Source organism: Monodon monoceros, unplaced genomic scaffold (assembly GCF_005190385.1).
Source record: "Monodon monoceros isolate NGI ecotype Baffin Bay Population unplaced genomic scaffold, NGI_Narwhal_1 Super_Scaffold_6, whole genome shotgun sequence".
Classification (NCBI taxonomy): domain Eukaryota; kingdom Metazoa; phylum Chordata; class Mammalia; order Artiodactyla; family Monodontidae; genus Monodon; species Monodon monoceros.
Genome location: NW_021703783.1, coordinates 23688173 through 23703379, shown reverse-complemented (window position 1 = coordinate 23703379; position 15207 = coordinate 23688173). Strand labels below are relative to the sequence as shown.

At 43.6% G+C, this 15207-nt stretch overlaps 1 protein-coding gene across 1 annotated transcript in view; it reads right to left on the bottom strand.

The window, feature by feature from the left end:
- The window catches only part of FAR2 (fatty acyl-CoA reductase 2), a 136977-nt gene extending 125472 nt beyond the window's left edge, over positions 1-11505 (bottom strand). The window contains exon 1 of the mRNA XM_029206123.1: positions 11300-11505. The gene's annotated coding sequence lies outside the window, so the exon portion shown is untranslated. The remainder of the gene's footprint in view (positions 1-11299) is intronic.
- Between the last annotated feature and the right edge of the window lie 3702 nt (positions 11506-15207).

Genomic DNA, 15207 nt, shown 5'->3' with positions numbered 1-15207 from the left:
CAGAATGGATCTTTCCTGGGTCTTGAGGTCTTCAAGGAAGTAAAATAACCACTTGATTGTTCCTAAAGCAGTGGTTTCCCATGTTGTTTTGGTCACAACCTCTTTGAAACTCTGTTGAAAGCTATAAATCCTCCCATCAGACAGATACCCATACTCATCCAGATTTAAGAGTACAGGTGAGGATTTTTAAAACAGAGTATTGGTTTTTGATCTCACTTGTAGAAATAAAGATGGATGGCTGAAGATAATGGGGTTTCCAGCTGTCATCACACAGGAAGCCAGCAACTAACTACTAGCCCTATGCCAAGACTCAAAGGTACTGTTCTGGAAACTCTGTAACTTTCCCACGTTGGTTGTTTTTGCTCTTCCCCTATTTATTTATCCACAATGAAGAGCAGTTACTTAAATCACAAAGAGATTGTACGTCTATCTTTAAGGGCAGAAAGGAAAGGGGGAAGCATGAAGATTGAATCCAGTCCACAGCCAGGTTTGGGGAAAGAGTGAGTAACTGAGAGGAGGGCGGCACAGGCTAATTTAATCCTCAGGATTTATGGTGAATAAAGGAGAACATTGTTTCCTTGGGGAGAATTTTCATTATCTTCCCTGTGGACTTTAATTCATTTTAATTCCATTTCCCATCACCCCCTTCTTGGTGTTAACTGCTCAGGGCTATGGGAAGCTAAATCACTGACTGGGGCTGGTTAGGAGGGGGAAGAATGGGAAATAAAAATATATGCATAGTTTTTATTTTCACACTGAGGATCTTCACTGAAAGATTTCACAAACTCCAAAGTTTTAACTGGTCAGAAATTGCCCAATGAATAGGGGGCACTAAAGCTTAAGGGGAGGTACTATAACTTGTTGGCCACTATATTTGCAGAGCTAAACACCTGGCCTGGCATATGGTAGTAAATTGAATGAATGAATGAATGGAATAAAATGCTCATGGGATTTGCAGTCATAACATTTGGATATTATTCTACACTTAAATAGATAAGTGACAAGTCCCTTTGTGTTTTTGGGACTGACTTTTTCTTTTCTATAAAATAAGGGAATTAGATCAAATATAGATAAAGTACTTGAACATTCTACCATTTAGAATGTGAATAGAGTTAGTTAAGGCAAAGCTATTTGTAGTCACCACTATGTGGAGTATATAAGATGGTGCAATATGTATGTATGTGTTTAGTATGTCTAAGAGTTTAGGGAAGGCTAATTTGAGAAAGTTTCACTCTGTCCTAAAAGAAACTGAGACCTAAATTTACCTAAAGTGCAATCCTGTGATCAGCAGGGCACTCAGCAGCACTTGCATAACCATTGCTTCAGGCAGGACTGGACCAAAATAGTAAGAAGAGAAGAAGGAAGAAGCAAAGTCACAATTCTACTAAGGAGAGAGGTTTGGCAACTACGGGTTACCAAGAAAGAAGGAAACTGCTTATTTGGATGAGAACTATTAACTCTTTCAAACTCTCCTGCAGCTTGGAGAATAGTTTTGTAAGTGGATCTTAATGCTCTCAAAGCTTCTTGGTACGAGAACACGTGTCCATCCTTTAGATCATACACTTATCTTGAGAACAAATAGGTCCTAAAGGTCTCATGTAAACAAACACAATGGAAACGAGTCAATTCAGAATGAGACAACAGTTACAGCATAATAGAAATAAAAATACACAGACTGACATAAAATTGATTTCATTAATATTTATCAGAGTATCTTATTTACACTTATGTTTCATGTGGAATTAAGTGGACAGTTTTAAGTTTTAGACAAATACTTCTATTTTTATTAAATGAATATTATCTATCTTTTTTTTTTTTTTTTTTTGCGGTACGCGGGCCTCTCACTGCTGTGGCCTCTCCCGTTGCGGAGCACAGGCTCCAGATGCGCAGGCTCAGCGCCCATGGCTCACGGACCCAGCCGCTCCGCGGCATGTGGGATCTTCCCGGACCGGGGAACAAACCTGTGTCCCCTGCATCGGCAGGCGGACTCTCAACCACGGCTCCACCAGGGAAGCCCTATCTATCTTTAAGATGATTTTATTACTGCATAAAACTATGCTGCTACTATCCACACACTTTTTAGTATTAAATGTCCTTTCTTGAAAATAATAAAAAAAAAGTCTTTAATACATGCACACATAGTGAATTGTTACACAGAGCTTCTTTTGTTCAGGTTATCAAATTCTTCTGGGCAGATTCTTCCAGTTTCTTGACAATATCGTGCATTGGTTGATCTAATTCTGCTTGAAGCGCTTCAGTGGTTTCAAATATGTTGGGACCAGACACATAATTTAACGATCTTCCTAATTTCCAACTATCCTGCCCTCAAGAATACTGGAGTTTGTGCGGACTTTTGTGGAATGTGTCCTCTCGCTGACCTATGATAAATAATGCACCATTTTTCTAAAATGATCTAAAATGTGGAGCATTTTCACAATGACTTTTTCTCATTTCTTGGCTCAGGAAATATTATTCTTGCCTCCTATGGTCATCCTGTTATTCACCAGCGAATTTTACTGACCCAGCACCTCCCAGCTGAGGTGGATGGTTGGGTAAGTGGATTGAAGAGGCCGTATTTTTGCCTTTTTTTACACAGATTCACAAGGAAGAGCTTTCCCTTCTCCTCTTCCCCTCAAGTGTGTGTTTCAACACTTTGGAGCCATCTCTGGAGGAGCCTAGGAAGTTAAAATGCATTAAAAACAAGGTAATAGGGGCTTCCCTGGTGGCGCAGTGGTTGAGAGTCCGCCTGCCAATGCAGGGGACACGGGTTCGTGCCCTGGTCCGGGAAGATCCCACATGCCGCGGAGCGGCTGGGCCCGTGAGCCATGGCCGCTGAGCCTGCGCGTCCAGAGCCTGTGCTCCGCAGCGGGAGAGGCCACAACACTGAGAGGCCCGCGTACCGCAAAAAAACAAAACAAAACAAAACCCCAAGGTAATAGCATGTCCAAAAGCCAAAGGGGACGCATTGTCAACTGCAGCTGGAAAGGGCTTTTGCTGGACTGCAGAGGTTAAGTTTACAAAATTATCTAGGACTTTAAAAATAAACCACGACTAAAGCAATAGACACATGCTATTTTTAGTGTCTGAATTAAAGTAAGATGAATTTTTTTCACTGCCTACTTAATCATGTTCTCTACAAAAAGAAATATATAATATTTTTTGCTTTGATATAGTGTTGACTAAAGTGGAAAAATGGCTATTGAATAAAGATCTCACCTGAAACCAATTCTTTTTTTTTTTTTTTTTTAAAGGCAGGTCTCTGCATTAGTCATGGAAAGTCTCCTGATGAATGTGGCTGGCAATCTGTTTGATTCCCACAGAATACTGTGTCTTGGAAAGATTTTGTGATCACAGCGATAGACCTAAGCACAGGCCTCCATCTCCCATCTTCTGGTTCTAAGTCCCATGGAAGCACCTACACCAGCTGTCCCCACAATTGTACCTGTGCTGTGCTGGTTATGTATGAAGCACCTGGGGAGTCTTGTACCAAAAATACAGACTCATTGAGGGTGTGGTGAAAAGGGAACCCTCCTGCACTGTTGGTGGGAATGTAAATTGATACAGCCACAATGGAGAAGAGTATGGAGGTTCCTTAAAAAACTAAAAATAGGACTACCATATGACCCAGCAATCCCACTACTGGGCATATACCCTGAGAAAACCATGATTCAAAAATAGTCATGTACCACAATGTTCACTGCAGCAATATTTACAATAGCCAGGACATGGAAGCAACCTAAGTATCCATCGACAGATGAATGGATAAAGAAGATGTGGCACATATATACAATGGAATATTACTCAGACATATAAAGAAACGAAACTGAGTTATTTGTAGTGAGCTGGATGGACCTAGAGTCTGTCATACAGAGTAAAGTAAGTCAGAAAGAGAAAAAACAAATACTGTATGCTAATGCATATATATGGAATCTAAAAAAAATGGTACTGATGAACCTGGGAGCAGGGCAGGAATAAAGATGCAGACACTAGAGAATGGACTTGAGGACACGGGGAGGGGAGTGGGAAGCTGGGGCGAAGTGAGAGAAGCACCGACATATACACACTACCAAATATAAAACAGATAGCTAGTGGGAAGCAGCCGCATAGCACAGGGGGATCAGCTCGGTGTTTTGAGATGACCTAGATGGGTGGGATAGGGAGGGTGGGAAGGAGGCTCAAGAGGGAGGGGATATGGGTATATATGTATGCATATGGCTGATTCACTTTGTTGTACAAAAGAAACAAACACAGCATTTTGAAGCAATGATACCCCAATAAAGATGTATAAAAATAATTAGTAAATAAATAAAATAGGCATGGGGTGGGGATGACGAAAAATATATTTGTCACCCCAAACTTAAGACTGTCACCCTTAAACCATCACTCTTCACAAAAAGGATGCATTAATAAAAAACAGATTTGCTTTATTGAAATAAAATTCAGAGGTGACTACTCACAGAAGATCCATGCTTAGAGGTAGCAGACTTCAACAGCTAAGTAATATTGGTGTTAATTACCCCCTCTACCTCTTAGACGCTGGGTATGTTTATCTGAGGCCCCATCCTTTACATATGAATTCAAATGTTTGAATAACTTTCAAAAGCTATCACCTGCAAGAATGTCTTCTGCACCTCACATTGGCAGCTAACACTAGCTACACTACTCATCCACAATAAATGGCATTGTCATGACTCCGATGGTAATAACATTTGAGGAGCTTCTAGACCGTCAATTTACCTATTTGTATTTCTACCTTGACATGGACTGAATGTTTCCGTCCTCCCAAAATGTGTATGTTGAAATCTAGTCTCCAATGTGATGGTGTATGGAGGTGGGGCCTCTGGGAGGTGATTAGGTCATAAGGGCAGATCCCTTGTGAATGGGATTAGTGCCCTTATAAAAGAGACTCCTGAGAACCCCCTTGCTCCTTCCACCATGTGAAGTTACAATGGAAAGAAGGACATCTATGAACCAGGAAGTGGTTCTCACCAGACAGCACATCTGCTGGTGCCTTCCTCTTCGACTAGCAGCCTCTAGAACAGTAAGAAATAAATTTTTGTTGTTTATAAGCCACCCAGTCTATGGTACTTTGTTATAGCAGCCTGAACTAAGACTACCCCTAATAAATAAAACAAATCTATTAAAATTATCTATGGCCAGTGAGTTTAGTAGCCTAGAGCAGGGGCCAGCAAACATTTTAACGGGCCAGATGGTAAATATATTAGGCTTTGCAAATCACAACTACTCATTACGTGGAGTACCAAAGCAGCCATAGACAATAGGACGAATAGGTGCACGGCACTGGCTGATTTCCAATAAAACTTCACTCATGGATACTGAAATTTGAATTTCATATAATTTTCATTTGCCAGAGAACATTATTCTTCTTTTGATTTTTTTCAACCACTTAAAAATATAAGCACTATTCCTAGCCCAAGAGATATACAAAAATAGGCAGGATTCAGATTTGGCCCTCAGGCCATAGTTTGCTAACCCCTAAGCTAGAGCACCAGGTGGATGAAGCCGTGGCCAGAGTCCATAGCTGTTTGAACTTGTCTCTTCTGCTCTGCTCTGCTGGTTATTCTTTGGTCATAAATCACACTTCTGCCTCGATCCCACCACCATGCAGATGCGCTGGGGACCAGTAAAGAAGATGTATGAGATTCAGTGCAAAATCATTGCTCCTACAGACGTCCTATGTATTCGCACTGTGTTGTCCTGCCGGGGATATACTGTGAACATCAAATAAGGCTCAGACCTCCCATGGGACACAAAAGGTCCTGTGAAATCTTCCCCATTGTCTATGCTTCAGCTTTCTCACGTGTACATCTAGACTTGACAGAATGTACCTCCGAGAGGTCCTGCATAGCCTTGCCAGGGAAGTAGAAGTTAAAATTTTTTAAAAATTGTTTTTAGTCAGACTGCAGACCTTGCTTGTGAATATCTCTTCATCTATTATCCATATGTTAGAATTGTTTTCATCATCAACTCAGAACTTATTAACAGAGTCAGTTCAATTCCGGTCTTCTGCTTCCTTCCAACTAAGCAGTAGCATGAAAGACATGAGAGAAGCTGATGGTTAATAGACAGCTGTGGATGTTAAAAGGTTTAATCTATTAATATAGGGCAGCATTTCCCAAAGCGTGTTATGCTGAATGCTGACTCTGTTAGATGTTCTGCCAAAAAAAGCATTTCAAGGTCAAGTAAGTTTAGGAAATGCAGCATAAAATATCTCTTCTTTCTTGATGATTCTTAAAGTGCATTATCAGTATGTTAAAGGCTTTGAGGATTCCCACAATAAGACGGCTTAACTAGGTTAAATTAAGTGTTTCTCAAGCTTATGTGATGAGGGAAGTTTTTTTTCCTTCACTTGACTGTTATTAATATCCCGAGAAACTAATGGTCCACAGACTGCATTTTGGGACACTGATACAGACAAGGTGGAAGAATGGAAAGCTTCTAAGCAGGGGAGTAACTTATGTTATAGATCAATCATTTTGGTGGGGATCAGACTTTTCTCTCCGGGTTTTCGTCATTTTAGGAGATTACCCCATGTGCCATCAGTGTGCTCAAGTCAGAAAGACAGAAGTCATATTTGTTTTGGTGGTAACCTCTTAAAAATTATAAAGTTCGTGCACAGTTCATTAATAAACTCAACAGTAGAAATGATAATATGAAACGCATATTATCTTCTGCTCTCTCACCTCTATCCCAACAGCCTGGCACACTTTCCAGAGATACCAGGCAGCGTTATCAGTTTCCATGTCACTTTTCAGCTCTTCTGTGGCAACTCTAAATCTTATGCATCGGGAGGCTATGGTTTTGGATTATAAACATACAGCAGTATCTACTGGAGGAATTTATTATCACACTTCTTTGCTTAGCCACTTCTCATCGCCGATCTATCACCAAGGTCTATCAATTCTACTTCTGAAATGCACTTCAAGTCTGCCCACTTCTCTCCATCTTGCCTGTCCGCACCATCACCAGCTCTGTCCTACTTCCAACCCCTGATCCCGCTCGTCCATTCTCCTAATTGCAACCACAGAGGTCTTAAAATTTAAATTAGTCTCTGGCTTCAAAGTCTTCAAAAGCTTCTCATTAAAATAAAATTCAGAATTTTATCAAGATCTGTGAGGATCTACATGACTAGGCTCCTGCCTAGCCACCCCCCAACACACACACACACACACAGACACAGAGAAACACAGAGACACACAGACACACACACACACACACACACACACACACACACACACGTCCAGCCTCTCAGCAACTCCCTCACCAAAAACACGTGCCTTCTTTCTGTTCCTTGAACACTTCCAGGTTTTTCCTTTCCTTACAGTCTTCCTACTTGTTATTTCCTCTGCCCAGATTGCTTTTCCCTCCATTCTTTTTTTTTCTTTTTGCCAAGTTAATCCCTATGCTTCCTTCAAATATCAATTTAAATCTTTCTTTGTCAGAGACCTTCACAAACCACCAAATCTGAGTCAACCCCTGGTTTTTTCATTGCACCTGTTATTCTCCATGCTACTTCCAAAATTTTCTTATTATATGTTTATTTTTTAAATGCCTGTAAGATCCAAAAGGATAGGAGACACATCTGCTTTATTCCACACTAAATGCAGAAAAATTGACATTGTGTCTGATCACAGAATGGGCTTAATAATTATGTATTACACGACTGAAGCTAACCAGTGGAAAGTTCTCTTCGTTTTATCTCCTGCCTTTTCCTTACATGAAACTTTAGTTCCATCCAGATTTTCATCTTTTGCACAATTATCGCCCAGAAGGTTCATTCATTCATTTCTATTAGGAGTGGAATTTTAAGGCCATCTTATGTAACTCTCCTCTTAAGCTTCTCTAACCATTTCAGTTTATTTTATTCTCTTCTTGGGAATTCATTGCACTTATTTTCTGTACCATTCATTTGGTGCCTAATCTTATATTGCCTCTTAACAATGTATCTGTTATGTTAATTAACACCTTATATTTACATATTTCGTCTTGCCAACGATGTCATAAATCTATCGAGTACAGGACTTGGTACTTCATACCCTAAAGTTCACAGCACGCCTCTGCGCAGAGTGCTGCATGAAAGGAGTCTCCATCCACCTTCTCTGGTGCCCCTATTTTAAGACTTTGATACGGAAGTTTGACCCATTTCCTTTTACTCTATTTTCTTCCTCAACCCTTCCGGGTGTGTTGCCATCATACTGGGAATGAAAGCTGTGGAAAGGATAAGTTCTGAGGTCAGAGAGAAGCAATAAAGGGAGGAGTGTGGGGAAAGAGAACAGGCCCAGGGTTTATAAGTTCCTCCCCCAATGGTACAGAAGGTGAAGACAACTTGGTAGGGGACTAGGTGTACTTTATATTGCCAAGTATCTCCCAGAATATTTAAAAGAGTGCCTTGCTCAAGATTTTGAAAGTATGAATATTTAAAAGTTAAATGAGGCAAAAAGGATACCTTCTCAAAAATTTCAATCAATGACTCAGTTTTTCATTGTTCAGTTTTGGATGAATTCCACCGAAACATCAATTTACTTCAGGAAGTATTTTTGGGATCCAGGAAGGTATTCTGTACTTTTAGTTGCCAGTTCCAGTCTTGACCAAATAAAGACTTTTAAGGAATATTTAAAATACCACAAACCATAGCTACTTTTTGTTTTATTTTTTATCCCACCAAAATATAAGGGTTATAAAGGTTCTGCAACCCTTTTAATGTACTTAACCAGCCTTCCTCAAGCTACTTCTGAAACATGGATTAGAAAAGTTAAGCCTGTAACAATACTGTCTTTGTTAGTATAGTACTCTTCAAGGTAAGTCGACAGTTTTACAATTATTAGCTCTTTTTACCTACCTGTCTTCACAATGACTCTTTAAGGTGAATAGAGTAGTAGATATTGTCTGTTATCTTTATTTTGTCAATGAGGAAATTGGGCGTAGAAGGACTTAATGACAGAAGCATGCAGCAGCTAACTTTCCATTTGTGTCAGAGAATTCACCTGCAGTGTAGGATGGCTGAGACAGGGTTGTTATTCAGGAAGTGACAGAACAGGCTTGTGAACCTGGCCTCAGGACTGGCTACAGAATTTGCAGGGTCTAGTGTAAAATGAAAATTCGGAGCTCCTTGTTTGAAAATTACTAAGACAGCTGAAAGCGACAGCAGAACATTAAACCAAGTGCAGGGCCCTTTTCCAAGTATTGGGCCCTGTGAGCTGGCCCTGCGAGCTGGCCCTGCCTGAGGCCTCTGAACCTCTAACATCTGGTTGATTAAGTATCAGGGAAGATGTGAGCGCCTGAAATTGTAGGCAGAATTCTGTTAATATGTATATGCTTCTTTTTCATATTCCATAGCTTTCATCAGATCCTTAAGTGGTCTGTTAACAAAATAAAGCATTAAGAATGCTTCTTCAAGAGTAATAAATGTTCTCAAAGAGACCAAGCACAGAGTCACAAGAGACTGGCAGGGATAGCAGGTGCATGTTCCCTCAGAGACTATTTGTACATGCCTGAGTTTTCATGGGTGCACAAGTATTAATGCAAAGACAAAGAATTCTTAAGGCTGCCCAGATGTTGTCAGAAAGAAATAACATCTGAATGTACCTTCAGAAGATAGGAAAGGGAATGGTGAGACATTCAAGATGATGACGTTCTTCACAAACCCCAAAGTGATATACCCAAGTAGGAGCTATTTTATTTATTTTTACTCCCTTAAAGGAAGCTTCTCCCTCTTCTTCTGTAATTAGATGTCACGCTCCCTCTTTTAAGTTAAGGAGAAATGTAAGATTTACCAACTCGTGCTGATTTATATCAATTTTATAGATAATTATAACCCAACGTTAGAAATAGGAGTAAAGTAGGAATTTGTTAACAAAGCAGGTTCAGAAGATGCCCTCAGAAACAGGGAAAGAGTGCTCTGAAGACCTGCATCCCGAGAAATACTACGGAAGAAATGCTGCAACTCTTGAGTCTGGCTGGTAAAACCCCATGGCCATCTCCTAGAAGTCTCACACACAAATATCCCTAATAGCGGATTTTGCTGAAAGCCCTGCTCCTTCAGTCTGAGTGGCTGCCTTAAAATTTTATTTAGTCTCTTTGCCCTTTTAGACTAAATATGCTCCTCAGCCAAATCTCCAACTCATATGAATGGGGATACAGAGAGATGGGTAATTGAAACAGCAGGGAAATTCTCAAATATCCACTTGCACAGAGTGTCAAACTTCTCTTGATGCAGCCTCTAACAAGTAGAAAAGCACGATTCACTTGAGTTTCCTGGTCAGTCTGCTGTCCCCACTCTTGTCCCTGTTCATGGCACAATGGGACAATCTACATGATTCAACCAGCCGCCGAAGCTCTGTCAGGTCCAGAGAGAACCTTGGTTGCTCACAGCTGGTAACTTATCCTTCGAAGAATAAGTGTTCATAATTCTACTCATCCCACCAGGTGAAAAGTAGGAGGTTTCTAGGATGAAGTCGGTCATTAATTCTTTTAACTGAATGGAATTGCCCCGTGGGTAATCGCCAGGGGTGCCAGCAGCCTTCCCTCAAGCCATCTACACCAGTTGGAATCTGGTACCTGCTCCCCTGCTACCTCCAAGACGCCCAGGCCCCTCAGGAAGAGGTGGAAAACTTCGGACGGGGACAGACCCCACCCCGGCCGCCCCGGGGCCGCTCCGGCCCTTTTCAGCCTGGGACTCGGTACCCGGCGAGGCCCGGGTGGGAGGGTCCGGTCGTGCACAGCCCGGGATGGGACTAGGGGCCGGAAAGCGCGCCCCGACAGTCCAGGGCTTAGGGAGGGCGGCCACCGCGCCCCACGTGGCCCTGCTCTCTCCTGGAACAGCCCCGGGGGCCGAGGAGGCCTCTGCCAGACCCGGCCGGCGCCTCTGTTTCCCCGGGCCCGCGGCCGCGGCGCGGCTCCCAAGTTAGCCCAGTCTGCCCGTTCTCGACACGCGCGCCCTTCCCGCCCCCGCGTGCCCCACCTTGGCGGACGATGCCGGCGCCCAGCGCGCCTAAGCCGCGGCCGGATGGCTGAGGGCGGCCGGGGGCAGCTCCGGGGCAGAGCCGAGGAAACCGCGCGTCTCCCCGCCGGGGCCCGAGCCCACCCTGCAGCGGGGCCCCGCGGCTGCCTCGCCCTCTCTGCAGACCACGCCGGGGCCCGAGCCCACCCTGCCGCGGGGCCCCGCTGCTGCCTCGTCCTCTCTGCAGACCCCGCCGAGCCCTGCCTCCCGGCCACCCCGGCCGGCTCCTCGCCGCCGAAGGCGTGGGCGCTCGCGCGGCCCGGCTGCGACCCTGAGTACCTGCTCCTCCGGCGCGGGGCGGGCTCAACTAGTGGTCCTCTAAATCCCGGGCCTTCCCCGGGGCTCCGGGAAGTGCTCCGGCCACGAGGAAGCTGCTCTTGTCTTTCGGCTCCCAAACGTGACACTCTATATATCCGGCTCGGAGACTGGGTGTGGGGCGGGAGGAAACCACCCTCCCTCCGACCTTCCCCTCGGCCGCCGCGGCCTCGGCGTCGGGTGCGGAGCTGGCGGCGGCCTCTGCCCGGGGCGGGAGGAGGGCGAGGGGCTGGCGAGGGCCCTACAGGCCGCGAGGGGACCGCATCGTGGGCAGGGTGGCCGTCCGCGCAGGCCTGCCCCGCAGCTTCCATTCATTCAGCTCGGAGCAGATCCACTCGCTATTACTCGCGGCTTGGAGTTTTTCCCCCATTAAAAAAAAAAAATCGGTGGGTGAGGGGTAAGGGAACAGGAAAGGCGCCCCTCTCTGGTCTGGAAAAGGAGAGCTCCTACACCTTGAGAGAAAGAGAGAGAGAAAGAGAGAGAGAGAGAGAGAGAGAGAGAGAGAGAGTTGGGGGGCAGGGGGAGACAGAGGGTCAGAGGTTCTACCGTGAACGCTTGGAGGACACACCTTTCCCCACCCACCCTAGCAGAAAAGGCAGCCAAAAATCCGAGTTTACTCAGCTCGTCCGTACTGCACGCCCAGTGGGAGGGATGCTCTGGTGTCTGCTCCAGACTGCGGAGGCGCCTGGCAATGACCGACCAGGGCAGTGTCTTTTTAAAAATCCAGGAGGGGCCGGAGGCGCGGTTTACTCATGTCCAGGGTGTGGAGGGCAGAAATCAGGCTCTGTCTGCGTCAGGTGGGAGTGGGTAGGTGGATAGGAAACTAGAAAGGATCAGAGATGCGGCTGCAAGAATGCAGCCGGCCAGCTTTGCTCATCAGAGCTTCTCATCAGATTAAAAAACAAACAAAAAACAGGCAAACAAACAACAACAACAAAAAAAACGTTTTGTTTATAAGCCTGGTAGCTTAGCTTTGGGGGGATTTGCTTTGGTCACTGTTACATTTTAAACGGGAAAACTGGACCGTCGTCAGGGAAGACTTGTAGAGGGACAGAGAGGCACGTGAGTGGAGCTGTCACAGTCTTCAGCCAGGACGTGCTGAAAACGGCCAACGCCCAACCTCATTTCTTGGACAAGGTGGAAGGTAAATTCCCAAATAAACATGCTATGTTAAGAAAAGCTAAAACAGGAACATTGCCCTATAAGTTGTCTTCATTCTCCTCATTACAACAATCGACATACAAAGAAATAAAATTTAATTCATGCAAGTTGGAGTTAATACGAGCCATTTTTTGCATTAAAAAAAATTCACACCCATCTTGAATTCTCTTCTATTGGACTCTCTTCAATTGAATGTATTAAGCAAAGTGTAGCCTAAAGTTACGGTGGCTAATTTTCTCTGGTGATTTTACCTGAAAGCAAGAGAGACAGAAAAAGTTAGGACCACATAAATATACTCTTCGTTATCGCTCCTCCCACTCAAGAATAAGTCTGAATGTGTTCCCCAAACAACGTGTACTGAAATGATACTGTCAAATGGTGGTGAGATTGAAGTCACTGCTATGTGATGAGTGTTGAAATCACTTATCACATAGCGGAAAAGGTAAATTGTTACAACTCTTGTTGCAACAAGTTTCCAAGGCTTAAAATGTTGAGTCACTCAAAAATATTTTTATTGTTCTGAATCTTTGGGGGGTTTTTTTTGTGGTACGCGGGCCTCTCACCACTGTGGCCCCTCCCATTGCGGAGCACAGGCTCCGGATGCGCAGGCCCAGTGGCCATGGCTCATGGGCCCAGCCGCTCCACGGCACATGGGATCCTCCCGGACCGGCGCATGAACCCGCGCCCCCCGCATCGGCAGGCGGACTCTCAACCACTGCGCCACCAGGGAAGGCCGTTCTGAATATTTTGATATAGGATTCTTATTTCTTAGAATATATCCAAAGAAAGTAATTCACAAAAGAGAAATGTCGTATGGACAAAGTTCATGTTTATTACAACACTATTTATAAAGTAGAAAATAGAAAACATATTTTCAGTGGAGTGTTGAAAAATAAAATGCAACATTATTATAGGCTACAAAACCATAATTTTATTTTCACCATTTAAAGTAATATTTATGTATGGATAGTGTATTCATTTGCTGGGACTGCCTTATCAAAGTACACAGACTGGGTGACTTAAACAGAAATTTATTATCTCACAGTTCTGGAGGCCAGAAGTCCAAGATCAAAGTGTTGGCAGGATTCTTCCTCTGAAGGCTGTGAGGGAGCATCAGTTTCATGCCTCCTACCTAGCTTCTAGTGGTTTGCTGGCAATTTTTTTTTTTTGGTTTTTCTTACCTTCAAGAAGTATAACCCTGATCATTAGTCATATCAGATTAGGGCTCACCCTAGTGGCCTCATCTGAATTTATGACATTTGCAATAGTCCTATTTCCATATAAGGTCACATTCTGAGGTACTGAGGGTTAGGACTTCAGCATATGAATTTGGGGAGGGGGGATGTGGAGAAAGGCACAAATCAACCCATAAACGTATAATAGCAAAAAGAGGCAGTGTAGTTGTTACCGAGTCCAAGCTCATACTACTCACGCCGAGACAGGCCAATAAATCGAGAGAGGAGTTGGTGGGGAAAGGAACAGTGACTTTATTTGGGAAGCTGGCAGACCAAGAAGATGGTGGACTTGTGTCCCAAATAACCATCTTGCCTGAGTAAGAATGCAGGCCTCTCTTATACTAAAAGGGGAGGGAGTAAAGTCAGTCATTTCCTGGTTCCAGTCAGCCTCCAGAGGAGATGTGTTAATTTCATTCTTCCTGCAGTCATTCAAAGGTGGGCCTGGTCAGGATGTTTTCTGTGAGCCAGACAAAGTTATTTTAGCTTAATGCTCATTACCTGGAGGTAGGGTTCCCAGAGATGGACCATTATGTATAATTTATACTTATAGACAACATCCCTTTAGTGATTAACTTGTAATAGAATACAAAGTTTCTTCCCTATTACATAGTGGGTTGAATGGTGGCTCCCAAAAGATACGTCCTGGTGCAAATCCCTGGAACCTATGAATGTTACTTGATTTGGATGAAAGAGTCTCTTTATATGCAATGAAGTTAAAGGTCTTCAGAGGAGATCTTCCTGGATTATCCAGGTGGGCCTTAAATCTAATGGCAATTGCCTTTGGTAAGAGAAAGGCAGAGGGAGATTTGAGACATGTACATATTGGTTAAAGTGATTTGAAGAAAAGGCAGAAATTGGAGCAAAGTGGCAAAAAAGAAAAAGAAAAACAAACAGACAAAAAAACCCAGGAAAGCCAAGAGGTGCAGGCGACCCGCCAGAAGCTGGTAGAGAAGGAAGGATTCTCGTCTAGAGCCTCCAAAGGTTGAGGAGCATGGCTTTAACCTTGAGATCAGACTTCTAACCTCCAGAGCTGTGAGTGTATAAAATCCTGTTGCTTAAGCCACCCAGTAATTTATTATTACAGCCTTAGGAAACCAAATCAGGCAGTTTGGGTTGGCATTCTATGTATTTACTTTTTGGTTTTTTCTTGAAAGAGTGATAAATGATTCAAAACCATTTCAAGTGAGTACTTTACTAGAAATCTTAAAATTCTCATCCACTTTTGAAGGGATGGGCAGAAGACATGCTGAAGATTTTATCGTTTTGCAAAATAAACTCTCCAATAGGCACAAATGCTGATAAAACTGCAAAGGGCTCTGATCCTGTCAAACGGGTAAGGTGGTTCTTCATCCTCACACATGGTGTACATGTGACTCTTGTCGAGACAAATTCAGCTCCATGCCAATTTGATTAGAGAATAGTCTCCAGGGTTGGGTTGTATCTTAAAACCATGGTTGCTCATGGTCAATATTGAGA